The sequence below is a fragment of the Podarcis gaigeae genome (assembly GCF_964106915.1).
Source record: "Podarcis gaigeae genome assembly, chromosome: 4".
NCBI lineage: Eukaryota > Metazoa > Chordata > Lepidosauria > Squamata > Lacertidae > Podarcis > Podarcis gaigeae.
Window position 1 is genome coordinate 56,499,210 of NC_139677.1, and position 15,867 is coordinate 56,515,076.

General features: G+C 41.8%; 1 protein-coding gene across 6 annotated transcripts in view; it reads left to right on the forward strand.

Annotated features, from left to right (window-relative positions):
• GRIK1 (glutamate ionotropic receptor kainate type subunit 1) overlaps positions 1-15,867 on the forward strand; it is a 154,082-nt gene that overhangs the window by 52,513 nt on the left and 85,702 nt on the right. Inside the window, exon 1 of one of the 6 annotated variants that reach the window (XM_083736343.1) lies at positions 14,653-15,098. The exons of the other annotated variants lie outside the window; for them this stretch is intronic. The gene's annotated coding sequence lies outside the window, so the exon portion shown is untranslated. Of the gene's footprint in view, positions 1-14,652; positions 15,099-15,867 lie in introns of those variants that run through there. 6 annotated transcript variants of the gene reach the window in all.

Here is a 15,867-nt window from a genome sequence, read left to right on the forward strand (position 1 = left end):
CTGAGGTTTTACCCACAGCGCCACCCGCGTCCCGAGCAAAGATTGTACTATTTATTAATTGTATGTCCTCTTCACGCATTTCAAATAGGGGGGAGTAAATCACATGAGAGGAATGCAGTGGGGTTGAGCATGATGATTCTGCTCCCTCTCTGTCATTCTGCCTGTTGCCTACAATTTTCATGGAGGCTTCTGGTGTGTTTTAAAATCCTGGAAAATCCAGGCTCCAAAATACGTGGGGAGCATCCACAGACACAAAAGGCTCCTGAGTCCCCAATTCAGTCTAGGAGTAACAGAGCAACCCTAAGAAAAGTAAGCCAGAGGAATTTATGTCATAAATTAAATTGAATTCAATTCAATTAAGATGGCCTAAATTACCCATATTCCTAACTCTAGTCAGGATCAGGTCTATTGCATGCTGAACAGACCTGAGCTCTTAAATAGTTTGACTTACGACACCCTTTTTGCCTGTGCAAGTTCAGATGGGTTGCCAGGTAATATGACTGAGTTTAAAGTAGGTTTGGGATAGGTGTCTCTCCTAGCCTCCTCCTGCCCCCTTTGAGGGACTTACACTGGCATAAGCTCTTCCAGCTGAGCTCCGGCTGAATCAGCATAGCTCCATCCCAGCCAAGTTAAGGGACTTATGCCAGTGTATCCCTGATTCAGCTGGGATGAGGGTGTTATTCTGGCACAGCCTCGGGTTCACCAAGGCAACCCAAGAGGCCCCTATTCCAATGTCACTCATCCTTGTGGATCTTGAGTTTGGATTGGCTAGAAGGTGATAAAAATGGAAATAAAAGAGACAGAACTAGTGCACTCATAGTCAATATTCCCTTCTGTAAGTTTACTTTCTCATATTTGGAAGGCCTGAAAGTGGGCTGTCGACCAAGAAAATCTCTCTCTCTCTCTCTCTCTCTCTCTCTCTCTCTCCACATTAGGTACAGTTTCTCCTCTGCATGTGGCTCCATCAACTCCTGATGGAAGACTCATATAAGCTTTTATCACCATTTGTAGCAAGTAGACTTTTGACAAAGGGCACATTTTCAAAGCTCTGCCATTCATTCTACAGGTTCAAAGCTGCATCTTGTCCCATTAGATTAAAAGCCAACTAGCAGGATACTGGGTCAGCTTTGACAGTTTGGCTGAGAAGCAAAGATCCACTATCTCAAAGACATATTACTTAAAGTGCACTTGCCATTAGCTGAATTGCAATAAAAGCGTATAGTTGTTTATTTTGTAGTAAGGGCAGGAACTTTGGCAGCAATGGGAAAGTATCTGCCTATGGATCAGAGGGTTCATGCCCTGAATCACACTAAAATTGAGAAATGAGATTCTTAGTGCTATAGCATGAGGGCTGCTATTCAAAAGATTTGAAAGTGCGCTTGAGAATATGTTGAGATGAAGTTGGGATGAATCCCCTTGTCCAGGGATCCAGAAATCTGTGCTGTGCAATCCACTCCTGCTGTGCAAAGCCAGCTTATTGTGCAGCACAATTTGTGCCAGTCTCTCTAATTTCTGTGGAACTCCACATGCTTTGTATCTGCTATAAGGCTTTTTTCCGTTCATATTTAGCTATGAATATGAGGGGGACTCATAGTGAGGTCTGGGGCCTGCTTCTACTCCACTGGGTTCTTGTGCGTGCACAGACATAGGTCTCCCAAATTTTACTCTCCTTTCTCCACCTATAGCAGAATAGATCTGTACAAAGAACATAAACCAGGTGTCTATTTTTGAATAGTCACAGCCGGAGCAAAATCTAACTCTGGGGGGCGGATATTGTCCATCTCTGTCACCTCTGTCATCCATCACCCTTGCCGCTAATGCCAGGAGTTGCAAACTTCCGTTCCTCTGTGAGGTAATGCCTTGCCCCTCTGGTACCAAATCATCTGAGGAGACCTGATCCTGGTCATCTGAGGACACGGGGGGGGGGGGGGAGAAGTAAACTATTTTGCCCAAGGAGCTTTCCGGAAGCAGCAGCTGGAACAGTGGTAGCAGTAAGACTTAACAACCAGGGAGAGGACATTTTACATCATCATTCCTGTGTCATTGCAAAAATAACAGTATTCTGTTGCTTTATGGAGAATTAGTACTGGATTTGCTTGCTTTCCAATTCTTTCCCAGTTCTTTTTTTCTTTTATATTGTGTCCATTGTAAACTTGTGAGAAGGGAAAGGGCCCTAGCTGAGTGGCAGGGCATCTGTTTTGCATGTAGAAAGTCCCAGGTTCCAGCTTTGGCATCTCCAGGCAGAGCTGGGAGAGATTCCTGCCTGTCAAGCCTGGTGGTGGTGCTGCCTGTCAGTGTTGGCACTATTGAGCTAGATGGAGGAATTATTTATTAAATGTATTGGTTGCTTCCTCTTGCCAAAGGCAACTCAAAGTGACTTACAACAGACTGACTCAAGTACAAGGCAGCTTTCGATGTTCCCCATCTACATTCCCAAGGAACTGTGTTTTTTAATATTTGTATAGCATTCAGAAAACTTTAGATGCTTTCTTTTTGTTGTTGTGGTTATCATTACAAAGTCTAAATAGACTGCCTTAATCAAATGTGATACAGACACATGTTGTGATGATTTTTAACATGAACATTTCCTAGCCTTATCTGCCAAGAGAAAAAAAGTTGGAGAGGCTCATTTAAACCACCAGGAAATCATCTCATCCCTTGTCTAGAGGGAGCAGCTTTTCATGCTCGAAATGATAATAAAAGCACTCTGGCAATTAAATAGGCATTTGTATTAGTTATAACTTCCTTGTTTCCCACCTAAATCATCCTAGGTTGTTTAGAAACCCTGAATTACTCCACATCATCTCAAGAGGTTCAAGAAGATGAGGCCAAATTAAAAATGACTTAATATGTCAGAAAGAATCACAGGATTGCAATGTGACACTCTGCGTCTTGAGGATTGCACCTGCAGTGTGGCAGGGAATTAATGAGTAAGATCTTGGCAGTATTAATTTGAAACAGTGAAATTGCCCACATATGTCTTAGCATGCCTTCCTTAAATAGAGAGTGAATGTGCATGAATGCAGTCACAATCCCCCTTCTTCCCTTCACTGGCAGCAGTCTTTGTGATGATGGGCACAGCTACATTTCTTCTTCATATCTGAAACAGGGATGAAGTGTTCTACTTTCTATAGTAAAAAGATAGTAAAAATGAGCAGCAGGACAGCCCAACCATTGGACAGAGTGCAGCAGCTGCTTCAGGCAGCGGATTTTGGATATAATGAAAGGGTAGCAGATTTGACTAACTGATTATTTATTGATGGCGATGCTGTTTTTATGGCTTGTGGGGTGATCACAGAGGTTTGTTGGGGGGGTTTCTGCTTCAAGTACCAAAATAACTTGGCTGAACTTGGGTATTATGCACTGTGACTTGCACTTTTCTCCCTCTCTGCTTTAGGAAGCACCAACAAAGCCCTCTGATTTGCCCACCCAGGCTGACGATAGTAAGATGTATTATTCTTGTTATTTAGTATTGCAGACTGTGAGGAGGAAGATAAGCAGGACTTTCATATATGCCCTCTAGCTTATGCATAGTGACTTGAAATTATTGTTGGCACTTGGTCCAAAGTGAGGTTTTGAAGACTGTGCTTTGGGGAGAACCAAGGCTGCCCAGGGGTGGCGAAGGTTTTATTAGAAAAAAAAGTTGAGCCCAGAACTTGTTGTCATTGTCTTTGCTTAATTTGAAACAGATATAATTCTGAATATGTGGCAAGTGCCTGTCCCTCATCTCTTGGCAGCTCTATGAAGAGCATGTGTGGCTTTAAACAAACAAAAGGCTTCAAAATATAATTGAGCCATTAAAATAAGCTAAAAACAGAAACACTTTAAGAGTAGCACCCAAATAAAATAGAAAAGGAAATAGAAAGGAAAGTGAATAAAAGGGAAATGATAAAGTTTGGCACTAGAAAGACACCAGAATAGGCTCTCAGAAGAGAGCATTGCCACGCTGGGGAGCCATCACTAAAAAGGCCCTCTCTGTGGTAGCTCCCAACTTACCATACCTCAGCTGTTGGGCTGGAGAAGTGACTCTGTGGGAATCTTCAAATATGGACATCTGTAAGTACGGTCAATTAAATGTGTATATAAGCAGTCCTTCAGGTTTGCTGCCCCCAAGCAGTGAAAGACTATCAAGATCAAGTTCATCACTTGAAACTGGGTCCAGAAATTGACCAGGAGCTTATACTCATTTCCCATACTTTATTGTCTATTGAAGACAGAGAAGGACTTGACTCCTATCAGCCTCAGCCAGCACAGCCAAGTCAGAGATGGTGGGATTTACCTAAAACCCACGCCCCATTTCATCATTTTTACTAAACCCCAAATCCCCCCAAAAGTAATGTCATTCTTGGTCTGATAATTCACAAAGCTCATTTGAGAAGAAAGCATTTCCTTTTCCACAGTTTTGACTTCTCATTCAGTGCACACAACATACTTGCTCCTGCCTTTTCGGAAAAGCGCAATAAATAAATAAAAAATCATTGAAGATCAATGCATATAAACATGGCCAGTATGTATTCTTAAATAAGTTTTGGTTGAAGGTCTGAACTAAAATTCAGCAGCCGTGAGCCAACTGAGGAAGTCAGAAATAGTTCTAATCAATCACTTAATTAATTATGAAAAACATATAAATTCCTTAACAGAACAAACAAACAAACCCCTAAGTGGTGTGCATGAAACAATAAAGAAACCATTGCGTGTTAAAGACAAGTATACGTAGCTAAATTATCTCCTGGGTAGGCTTGCTGGGGGGGGGGATGTTTTAGCAGGTCTAAAGCAGCAAGGTTGGGTGCTTAACGTTAATAGGTAGTGCTAAAACGCTGGCTCCTAGCAGATATGGGACAAACATTAAAAGGCACTTGTAAAGGGGAATATTCCACAGATGAAAGCCCTTGAGTAGCCACATATGGGGCAAGGTGATCCTTCAAGTAAGCTGGTCCCCAGCTGTTTACTGGCTTTATTTTCTTCTTGTCCTTTCATACAAGTGTTGAGTGCTGCGTGGGCAACTCCACAGTGTGTGTTTGTGCATAAATGGTAGATAATACAGGGTTGCTACTGAGGTGCTGCTGGGTGGCTGCTGACTGGAAAACAGCTGCCCATTTGAACTTCCTACCACTTCATTTTCCCACTGGATGCAGAGCTGTGAAAACATAAGGTGTCTGTGTTGAAAAAAAGTGAGGGGAAATGCTCTCCACAGCAACTGCTTCTGGTATGAGTGAGGGCCAAACTAGATGTAGTGTCAGAGATGTGAACTTGCATTTCTAATGTGTTAGAAGCAGCCATGGAAGGGGGATTCTTTTTATTTTAACTCTGGCACAGTAGAAGAGGGAAAGGTTAAATCCTATGCCAGATTCAAATTTCCCCTGCCATGGAGCTAATATCCATTGACAGATCTACTCTCCATGAAGCTGGAGACCTTAAGTGTCGGGGACATATTCACCACAATGACAGTGAATTCCATAAATCAATTACACATTGTGTGGAAAAAGTAATGTTTGTTGCATTACTTTGAGAGATTAAGATGGAACTCCTTTAGTCTCCGCAAGAGAGTCAGAAGCGGTCATTATTGTTGTGTCCGCACCTCAGATTCCAGTTTTGTCTTGTACTTGCTCAAGACCAAAGCTGTGTACATGCCATACCCTGGGTGCTGCAGTTTAGCCGTCACAGAACTTACAATTCTCAGCATCTTTAATGAACTACAGTTCCCAAGATTCTTTGGGAAATCATTTAGCTTTAAATGTATGTTGTGTATGCAGTCCACATTTTTTGGTCTTGAGCAAATCACTTCTCTCTCAGCCTCAGCAGTTTCCTCTCTTGTAAGTGGAGTGTGGAGCAGTGAAACAGGATGGAGGTTTGAAGTGGCTTAGTATTTGATGCTCAGACCACCCTCTGATTGTCTGTCTGTTTGTTATCTGTGTGCATGTCACTTCACAGAGGAGAGTTCTTGCCCCCAACAGTTTACAACAGATGTAGCTGGGGGAGTGGAGGTAGGGTTGATTGAGAAAGAAGTACTGTATGTAGTTATTTCAGAAGCTTAGTAACATAAAGTAACAACAGGGCATGGGAAATATGGGGTTCTGCCAATGGCTTCACAAAAAAAGATACTTACCTTTATCCCACAATCTGTTTCCCACAGTTGTCATGAAGGTAACAGCATCTGCCTAGAGCCAAATATTCACAAGTAGAATATGCAGGTTCCACTGAGTGAGGACTGATCTGATGGGTTTTCACAGACAGAACTGGAGCAGACCAAATAGGAGAATCTTGGCTGTGTGAAGCCAAAGAAAAATGTAGTGAGAATGGCTTGACAGGGTGGGTGGGACTTGTTAGGGCCGTCATTTTTTTGAGGCCTCCACTGCCCCTGGTTTCCTTGGAGAAAAAAGGAGCATAGTGTGCCAATAAATTTCAAAAAAACCCGTTTAAGAAACTTTCTAGAGCAAGTGGACCAAATAATAATGCTGAGAACTGCGTTACTGATTTCTGCATAATAGGAAGATAATTGGCCCTATCAAAACCAAATAAAAAAGAAATTTGGGTTAGAGGCTACTTACAATGTTACACTCATTGCAAGCAATTCATCCATCTTTAGCTTCCGGGCATTAAAGAAGATTTAATTTTAAAAACAAAACAAGATCTGGCAGTTCATTCATAATTAAGGAATGGAGGCGTGTATCAGGCAACAAGCAGCTTTTGCGAGCACTAAAATGTTGAAATGGAGCCAAAGACATTTCATAATGAGGGAAGTCATTTATTCTCCATCTCAAGAATGGTGGGTTCAGTAAGGGAAGCATGCAGAAAGCTTGCACACGGGTGCACAAGCCGGAGAGACGTCACCTCTGGTAAGGTTTGAATTCCTAGCAGCTTGTACTTTGATTCCCCTTATTTCTCAGATTGGGGCGCATGATTAATTATTTGATGGATGACTAACTTTTTGAAGGAGAGGCTGAGAAGTGACTCAGTGCTCAGGGAACAATCTGCCAGAAGCAGGAGCGATTTATTGAAAACATGACATTTTCAAAGGGCCTCTGATTTGTCTGCATGCATAATGTGAACATTCTCATTGGTGTGCACAAGAGGGCTCCTAGCCGCAACTCAGCCGCTTAGGAAAAATATGGCTGGTTGTTTATGAGACGTCCATTGTAATTTATGAGAGTGTTACCTGCCTCTGCACAATATCCCATTTACAAGATGGCTTGGTGTAGGTAAATGCATAGGGAAGGAGGGAGAAATGGCAGCAAGTGCCCAGAACAGCTCATAGAGCAGGAGAGATACTCATGTGGTTGCGCCCAAGGAGCTGTGTTTTAGCTTCATAAACCTGTGAGTGGGGAACCTTTTTAGCCTGAGGGCAACATTGCCTTCTGGGCAACCTTCCTGAGGCCACATGCCAGAGGGAAAAATGGGCTGAGCAATGAATAGAAAAAGTTTGTCTTTGCACAGTAGGCTAATTTCTACACACATACACACATACACACATAGGCATTATGAGAGGCCAAAGACACATTCCACTTGGGCCTGAGGTATGAAGAAGAGTTTGGATTTGATATCCCGCCTTTCACTCCCTTTAAGGAGTCTCAAAGCGGCTAACATTCTCCTTTCCCTTCCTCCCCCACAACAAACACTCTGTGAGGTGAGTGGGGCTGAGAGACTTCAAGGAAGTGTGACTGGCCCAAGGTCACCCAGCAGCTGCATGTGGAGGAGCAGAGACGCGAACCCGGTTCCCCCAGATTACGAGACTACCACTCTTAACCACTACACCACACTGGCTCTCAAATGAGAATGAGAGAGGAATCCATTGCGGTTTGCATTTAAAGGTGAACCTACCTGATTCATATTTTCTGAAACAATATACAAACTGAACTGCAGCCATCCTTTGACTATTTACTCACCTCCCAATTTGCAGTGCAGTTCTCCAGCCAAGTACAGTTTCAAGAACACATGTATTTGGATAAAATGTCCAAGCAAAATGCACAAAGAAATGCAATGAAAATTTCTTTGAAAAGATGTGTATATTAGGAGGAAACTGAGAGAAGCTGAAATTGTCAGATTTGCCCATCCCTAGTGTTTCCCACCCCTGAGCTGGTCTATAAGAGGCCACTCTCCCATGAGCTGCAGTCACAGCTGCACAGATATATGAACCTGAATGAACCTGCTTCCAAGCTCAGCATCCTAGCTCTGACTTTGAGGTGGCACAAAAAGTAGCTGGTGGAGACACACAGTCTACTAGGATCTTTAGAAATTCAGCTTTCATTTGTGTATCTTAACTGATCCAGGGACCCAAGTGTCCTTGACCTTCTCAGTATGTGCCTTTTTGGAAAAAGTGGTGTTTAAGCCAAGTGTTGGCAGTGGAGTAACTTAATTTTTCTTTTAAAACCAGCTTTTGGATTTCTCTGGGCAGGATATTCTAAATGCAAGTAGTATTTTGCATGCAAACTTCTTTTCATGTGTCTGCACACAGGTCTGGGATAAGAATGAACGCTGTCACTCGAGCTGTTATCTTTTGTTTCACTTTAACAGCCGGGAGCTTTAAATAATCTCTGGTGGCAAGGTTGTGGGTGTGGGCCCTTTCTTCCTCCATTGCAGGATGAGAAGATTGCAGCTGTCAGGGTCGGAATAAAGGCTACAGATGAGAAAAATAATTCCAGTCTCACACCCTATCATTTATCCGATGGAATGTTGATAACAGTTAAAACAAAAATTGCATATGGACTTTTAAAATCCTGTTTCCACTTTTGAATCCTATTCTGAAATCTTCTGTGCACCTGCAAGCCATGCTTGCATGAAGAGTTATGGCATATTTTTTAATGCACGTATTCTCAACCATTTTTTCACCTGAATATTTGCATTTGGGTGATATTGTAACCTTTCCCCCCCAGCAGATATTATGTATCCTTGCTATAGTTTAACCTTCTGAAGCCTAGTCATCTTTATTCTTGTGAGCAAAACATGCTTGCATGAGAACAACAAAAACTACTAGCCATGATGGCTAAGCTCTGCCTTCAAAGACAGAGGCAGCAATGCTTCTGAATGTCAGTTGCTGGAAACCACAGGAGGGGAGAGGGCTCTTGTGCTTGAGGGTTACCCACAGGCATCTGGGTGACCAATGTGAGAATAGGATGCTGGACTAGATGGGCCAGTGGCCTGATCCAGCAAGCCCTTCTTAGGTTCTGTGGATTGTCTTCAGCTAAGTACTACACAATGTAGGCACATTAAAACCAATGGACTTGATTAACTGAAGCCCACTGTTTTCAGTGTGTCTACTGTACGACTTAGTGCAGGGGTGGGAAACTTGAGACCTAGGATCAAATGTAGTTCTCCAACCTCTTCTATATAGTCCTTGAGATTCTACCTATTGGGCCCGCTTCACCCCCTCCTTGAGTGTTTTGGGGTGTCCTTGATTTCTTATAATGCTTCTTGCTTCCCTGGATGGATAATAGAGAGGGGTGTGCAAATGTGTAGAAACCATCCTTCTGCATAAAGGTAAACTTTATATTCATTGCTCTGCATTGGCCACTGGAAGAAGTGAATGTTGCCCCTGGTTTGAACAACAACAACAACAACAATTTATTATTTATACCCCACCCATCTGGCTGGGTTTCCCCAGCCACTCTGGGCAGCTCCCAACAGAATAATAATAATAATAATAATGCGACAAAATATCAAAAGGTTCCCCAGTCCTGACTCAGTTGGATAAAATCATGTACTGTATATACAGTATTAAAGCTGCAAAGAAAATGTGGCGCAGTATGACCATGTGGGACACACAAATGTACCAAAACATGTGGCGTATTTCATCAAAGTAAGTTATTGAACAGACTGAAGAAGGGGAGCACCATGATGGCCATGGCCAGTATTTAGTCCTTATATGGAAATACAGATATCCAAGGAATCCTTGAAAGAGAAAAGCAACTGCTCTTGCTCCCACCACCCAGCCCTTTTTCATATATTTGTATGCAGGTGGATACAGAGCACACAGCTGATAAACAGTGAAAATGAATGTAAAGAAAAGCCTCGGTGTACCTTTGGTTTGGTGTGTTGTTCAAACCTGGGCTTTTCCAGACTAGCCACAAGATCAAACCCTGAAGGCAATCTGTGTGAGGAAACCTGTTTCCATGTTCAGATTTCTCTCTCATGACATCATGGTAGTAAAGTATTGTTTTTTTCTGGTGTTTCCTGTCATGACTGAGTTCCTTCCAGCTGTGATATCTGGATACTGTGGCATTTGTACTCCCCCCCCCCCCGCCCCGCTAATGAACCGATATACAGTAGCTGCCTATAATTTTTGTATAAGGCATTCTACAAATTTGGTCCCAAAATACATGAGAAAATAGCTGCTATTTTGCTTTGGGGTTTTTAAATTGAATATGCTATTTCCTTGCATTAATATTTTAATAGCGACACAGATACCGCATAATATCCAATTAAGTCATACTCAGAGTAGATCCATTGAAATCAATTGTCTTAAGTTACTTAATTCCATTGATTTTCAGTGGGTCTGCTCTGAGTATGACTTATGTTTGATAATTTGGATATCATCCAGCCTTTAAAAACATTCAAGGAGAGGATTTTGAAGACTCTGAGTGATATCTAAATAATCAAACATTAGTCATCTTGTAAAAATCTATCTAGGCTATACTTTGAAAATGCTTACCTCAACTGGAGTCACATAACCTGTCAGACCTTTTAAAAATGAAGGGTATTCAAAAATCTAGCTTATAAAAATGTAATTGATTTTTTGAAGAGTTATTGACTCTGGCAGGCTGCTGTTGTACCATGGCTGCACCTCCAATATAAGATTTAGCCATAATTACTATATGGGGCATGGTAGCATTTCAGTAACAGGTCATTTTATATGTAACCCTTCCACAATTTTGTTATATAGGCTACAAGTGACAGTTCTCCAGTTTATTTGTGCATTTTGTGCAGATCATCAATGCCAACTTCATTTCAACACAAACAATTGTTAAAAACGCACTTGAAACAGAGTTTTAATTTAGAATTGTGTTGGGAATAAAGATCCATAGTGTGACATATCTGCAGTTTCAGACATCTTATCTCTCTGTGTCATTTAAAAGAATGAGCTTCTAAGTAGAGGAAGAAAACATCCTTTGATTTTTGTGGTTGTTGTTTCATTTTTTTGTAGCAGTTACAAAACCAGTCTAATTCTAGCACTGTATTTGGCCACTGTTTTCAGAATGATTTCATTTTAGTAACAAATAGAGCATTATTCAAAACCATCTCACTGATTAGAACTGAGATCTCAAAAGCAGTTAAAATGAAATTCTCAAGCCTCTCGTTTTGCTGAAACCTCTTGTTTTTGGAGATGTCCCAGTGACTTTGAAAGGATGTTGTCTGCAGATCCGGGGTCTAATACTTTATGTATATTTTTTGCTGGGAAAGGTTTGTGTGTCTCACTCACTAAAATTAGTTGGCGTTTTTGAAGAATTAAACAAATGACCCCTACCCCAAATTGCAGTGAAAATGAACCCGCTGGTTCTCTCATGTTCTAATTAACACGTTCAGATCATATAGACTCTGAAGTGCAATGGAGTTTTCAGACAATACAGTTGCTTTTAGGGTTTAGTATGGAAGCATCTTCTCCGATATCCCTTCTCTGATATTCCTCCTCCTCCTCTGCTTGCTTGCTTCTGAGCCAATAAGTCCCATTAAACTCAACTATGAAAAATAAAACCCAAATAAAATGCCTTCACTTAAAAAAAAGAAAGCAATCACAAAACTACTGGACTTCAAATAAGAACCCAACAGCTTCAATTATAGAAAACCAGAGTTACAATTCAACCACCTGGTTAAGTGCACACTAAGCATCTGCTAGGCTTCTCTTTGACAGGCTGTTTATACCTTTTTTATGCATAAATCTCTTTGATGTTTCCCCCCCTTCCCCACTCCTACTGTGGCTTATCATTCTCAGAAATACCTGTTCGTGCAAAGTGAAGCATTTTTCCAAGGACTACTTATTTAATTAACTAACGGACAGATACAGCCTATATTTATAGAAGTTACTCAGAGGTGAAAAGGACTGGAAAAGCAGTTGTGAGGGAGAAGGAAACAGCAGGCCACAGCGACAGTGTGGCCAGCACCCTCCCATCCACACCACTGCTTTGTTTTTCAGCTGTTACAATCTGATTGCATTTTATATCTTGCTATACAGTTTAAGACTTTGGGTCAAGGCATGCTAGATATTAAAATAAAATAATAGTGCTTACCGGATGAATTCAATGACTGTAGGTACAGTACTCTGCGATATGAGATACTTAGGAAATGTTTAATAATAATTAATTTGTTTTTATTTAAAGCATTTTTACCCATATTTTTAAGTTTAAAGGGCTCCCAGAATGGATTGTAAGATCTGTATTAAGATCATCTCTGCCCTGGGATTTAGACTCTAAATGATATGACACACAAGAGGAAAGGGATGAGTTGGCAGGGGAGCCAAGATTTTGTTTTATGGAATCATGGAATTGTAGAGTTGGAAGGGACCCGGAGGATCCTCTTGTCCAACCCCCTGCAATGCGGGAATATGCAGCTGGTCCATACAGGGATTTCACCTGCAACCTTGGCCTTATCAGCACCACACTCTCACCAACTGAGCTATCCAGTTCTTTCTTTTATTAAATTTATATCTCGTCCTCTTTTGAAGATCACAGGTGATTTATGAAACAAAAACATGAAATACATAGTATAATAGCAAAAACAACAAAACTTACTACATTTGTATGTCACTTTTTGACTGAAGTCCTCAAAGTCACTCACAATATTAATAAAATGCAATGAATACAATGAATGCCATGCACTTATAAACAACACCAAACAGGATCAGCTTGAGCAGGAACACATGCTTTTCCCTCCAGTTCCTTCCCACATGTCAGCTGGTGGTAGAAAATCCTGTGCTAAGGGGACAATCCTACAGGAGTCAGAGCTGGAGCTTTTTCATGGATTCCTTCCCATAAGCCAGTTGGTGGCAGGTGGCCCTGTGGCTGAGAAGGGGATGCTTGTGTTGCTCTAGTGCTGACATGTGTGAGGAAAATGCTTCTACCGTTTCTTTGTTTGCAGTTTAGCTCACACTTTCTTGACATAGGATTAAGCAGTTAAAGTCTATAGAGCAGGTTCTAATAAAGACCCAGAAACCCCTTTAAAATGCGATTTAAAGCATTTTCTTGCAAGAGTGCCAGTTTCCTGGTCTGTAGAATAATCTTATAATTGCCACTGCGCTTTTGAGCTTTCAGTTCTTGAGAGAGCATTTAATCCTTCTGCAGATTTCTGCAGGCACATTTTGGACCTAATTTGCTTCTGGTGTATTTTAGAGCAGGTAGCATTCCTTATGACGTGTAATTAGATAGTGAATGCATATGTAGTATAAAATATGCTTGAATTCTTTTCTCATAAATTGCATCCTGGATTATCTGAGAGCACAAAATTGGAGGCTGGAAGCTAAACTTAATTCTGGCAGCCATTTAAAATAAGTGATTGGGTAGTTTTCCAAAGGCAAGCAAGTTCAGCAGGTACAGTGAACGGCAAACTGCTTTCCAACCCATTTTAAGTAAACAGTTTAATTATGAAGTTATGTAAGTGCAACTGCAATCCCTTGAGTGCAAGAAAGGATATTGGCAAAGGTTTTAATGTATATAGAAGAATCTGCAGTGAACCATAGATGCTGCGAAAGAACTTGGATTTCATTTGTGTGCATCTGAGAGACTTATTTTCAGATGTTTAATTTTTAAAAAAAAGAAATCTGTATAATTAAGGTTTGAGTTATGAAAACATCTCCAGGGTGCCACGGCAAACATTATGACACAAATGTGAATAAAATAGTTATAACTGCATGCAAGTGCACTAAGCACTGTGCAGGACTGGCCTGAGACATGTTGTCATAAAGAAATAATAGGAAAATGTGATTTTCCAGAATGTGAAAGAGCCTACCTGGTCCTTGGGTTGGGACACACCCTTCTCTTTTCCTTTCCTTTCCTTTCCTTTCCTTTCCTTTCCTTTCCTTTCCTTTCCTTTCCTTTCATGGAAGGCTTTTCTTTTCTTTTCTTTTCTTTCTTTCTTTCTTTCTTTCTTTCTTTCTTTCTTTCTTTCTTTCTTTCTTTCTTACAATTCCATTTGCCTACAAACTCAGAACTGCAGTGTATTAAACTGTGGTTTCAAAGCAAGCCAGGATCAGAAACCATGGTTTGATCCTGGCTTGTATTGACAAATCATAATATAAACATGCCATGGCTCTGATAGTTCAGAATCACAGGGAACTGTGGTTTCATGTGCTCTGGCACATGAAAGAGCTGTGAATAAGCCAAAGACTGGTGGAATCTCGTACATGAAACAGTTTCCTGTTGCATATTAACTCAGCCACTATATGAGAGGTGTGCTCTATATTTCCACATAGGACTTTGAGGCACATCTCGCAGACCACACACTTCTTCATAGGCATCTATAAAATCATTGCTGCTATACTTGGGTTAACACTGCAGTCAGCACTACTACTCTGAGTACTGGCAGCAGTAACTGGAAAGGAGAAGTTGCAAAGAATCTTCCCATTCAAGCAAGCAAGTTTCTGCAGAGGGGAGAGAAGACGATATCTGTAACTTTTCACATGGTGTTTAGTCACTGTCATCCCTGGAATTTATGCTACACAAACAAGATGTTCCCCGTGTACTTGATGTTAACTCGTCTGGAATAAGTACAATTTCCGCGTTCTACATTCACAACTGTTGATATTGCTTAAATGGGCTACTTATACCTAACATGCTAACCATCTGGTAATATGATCAGGATTCTTCAGGAGTAATCAGGACTCCAATTAAATATGGCCTAGTGATTTGAAAAATATTTAAAATGCTAAGGTTTATGAACATGACTATGAGTTGTGTTATACACATGTGTGAAAGCTTCGTACTGAAGTATCCAGTTGTCTTGGTTTGTAAAGGGAAGCTGCATTTGAAATACCAGTACTCCTTTTATGGCACACCTCCATTAATTGCTATGGGACTATTCCACAATAAGCGGCTTGTAGATCACAGCTTTGAGCAAAAGTGCCAAGCTATGGGAAAGTGTGGCTTTGTATAATTAGGAACATGATCCATCCCAAGGTTAGTGAGACTGAGTATATGGAAGGTACAGTGGTGCCTCGCAAGACGAAATTAATTCGTTCCGCAAGTCTTTTCGTCTTGCGAGTTTTTCGTCTTGCGAAGCACGGTTTCCCATAGGAATGCATTAAAAATCAATTAATGCGTTCCTATGGAAACCGCCTTCAGACCAGGTCCGGGGACAGTCTGTCCCCCGACCTCTTCTGAAGGCCGGCAGGCGGCGAAAGTCTTTGCTTCCCCCCTGCCTGCCTTCAAAAGCCATCCAGGGGCTTTTAAATTGCGCTGCGTTTCTCCGCTCTCCCGGGAAGGCAGGCAGGGGGGAGCAAAGACTTTTGCCCCCCGCCCGCCTTCAGAAGAGGTCCAGGACCTCTTCTGAAGGCGGGCGGGGGGCAAAAGTCTTTGCTCCCCCCCCCCGCCTGCCTTCAAAAGCCATCCGGGATAGCGGGAAGCACTTCCCTGCTATCCCGGACTGCTTTTAAAATGCTGGTGGTGGGGAGCAAAGCCTTTTGGCCCCCGCCGGCCTTCCTGGACCTCTTCTGAAGGCCGGAGGGGGGGGAAAGGCTTTGCTCCCCACCGCTAGCATTTAAAAGAGGTCCCCGGAGATTTCCCTATGGGCTTTCTTCTTGCGAAGCAAGCCCATAGGGAAATTCGTTTTGCGAAGCGCCTCCAAAACGGAAAACCCTTTCGTCTAGCGGGTTTTTCGTTTTGCGAGGCGTTCGTCTTGCAGGGCACCACTGTATCAGTATGAAGAGCTTCTGATCCAGTAGAAATA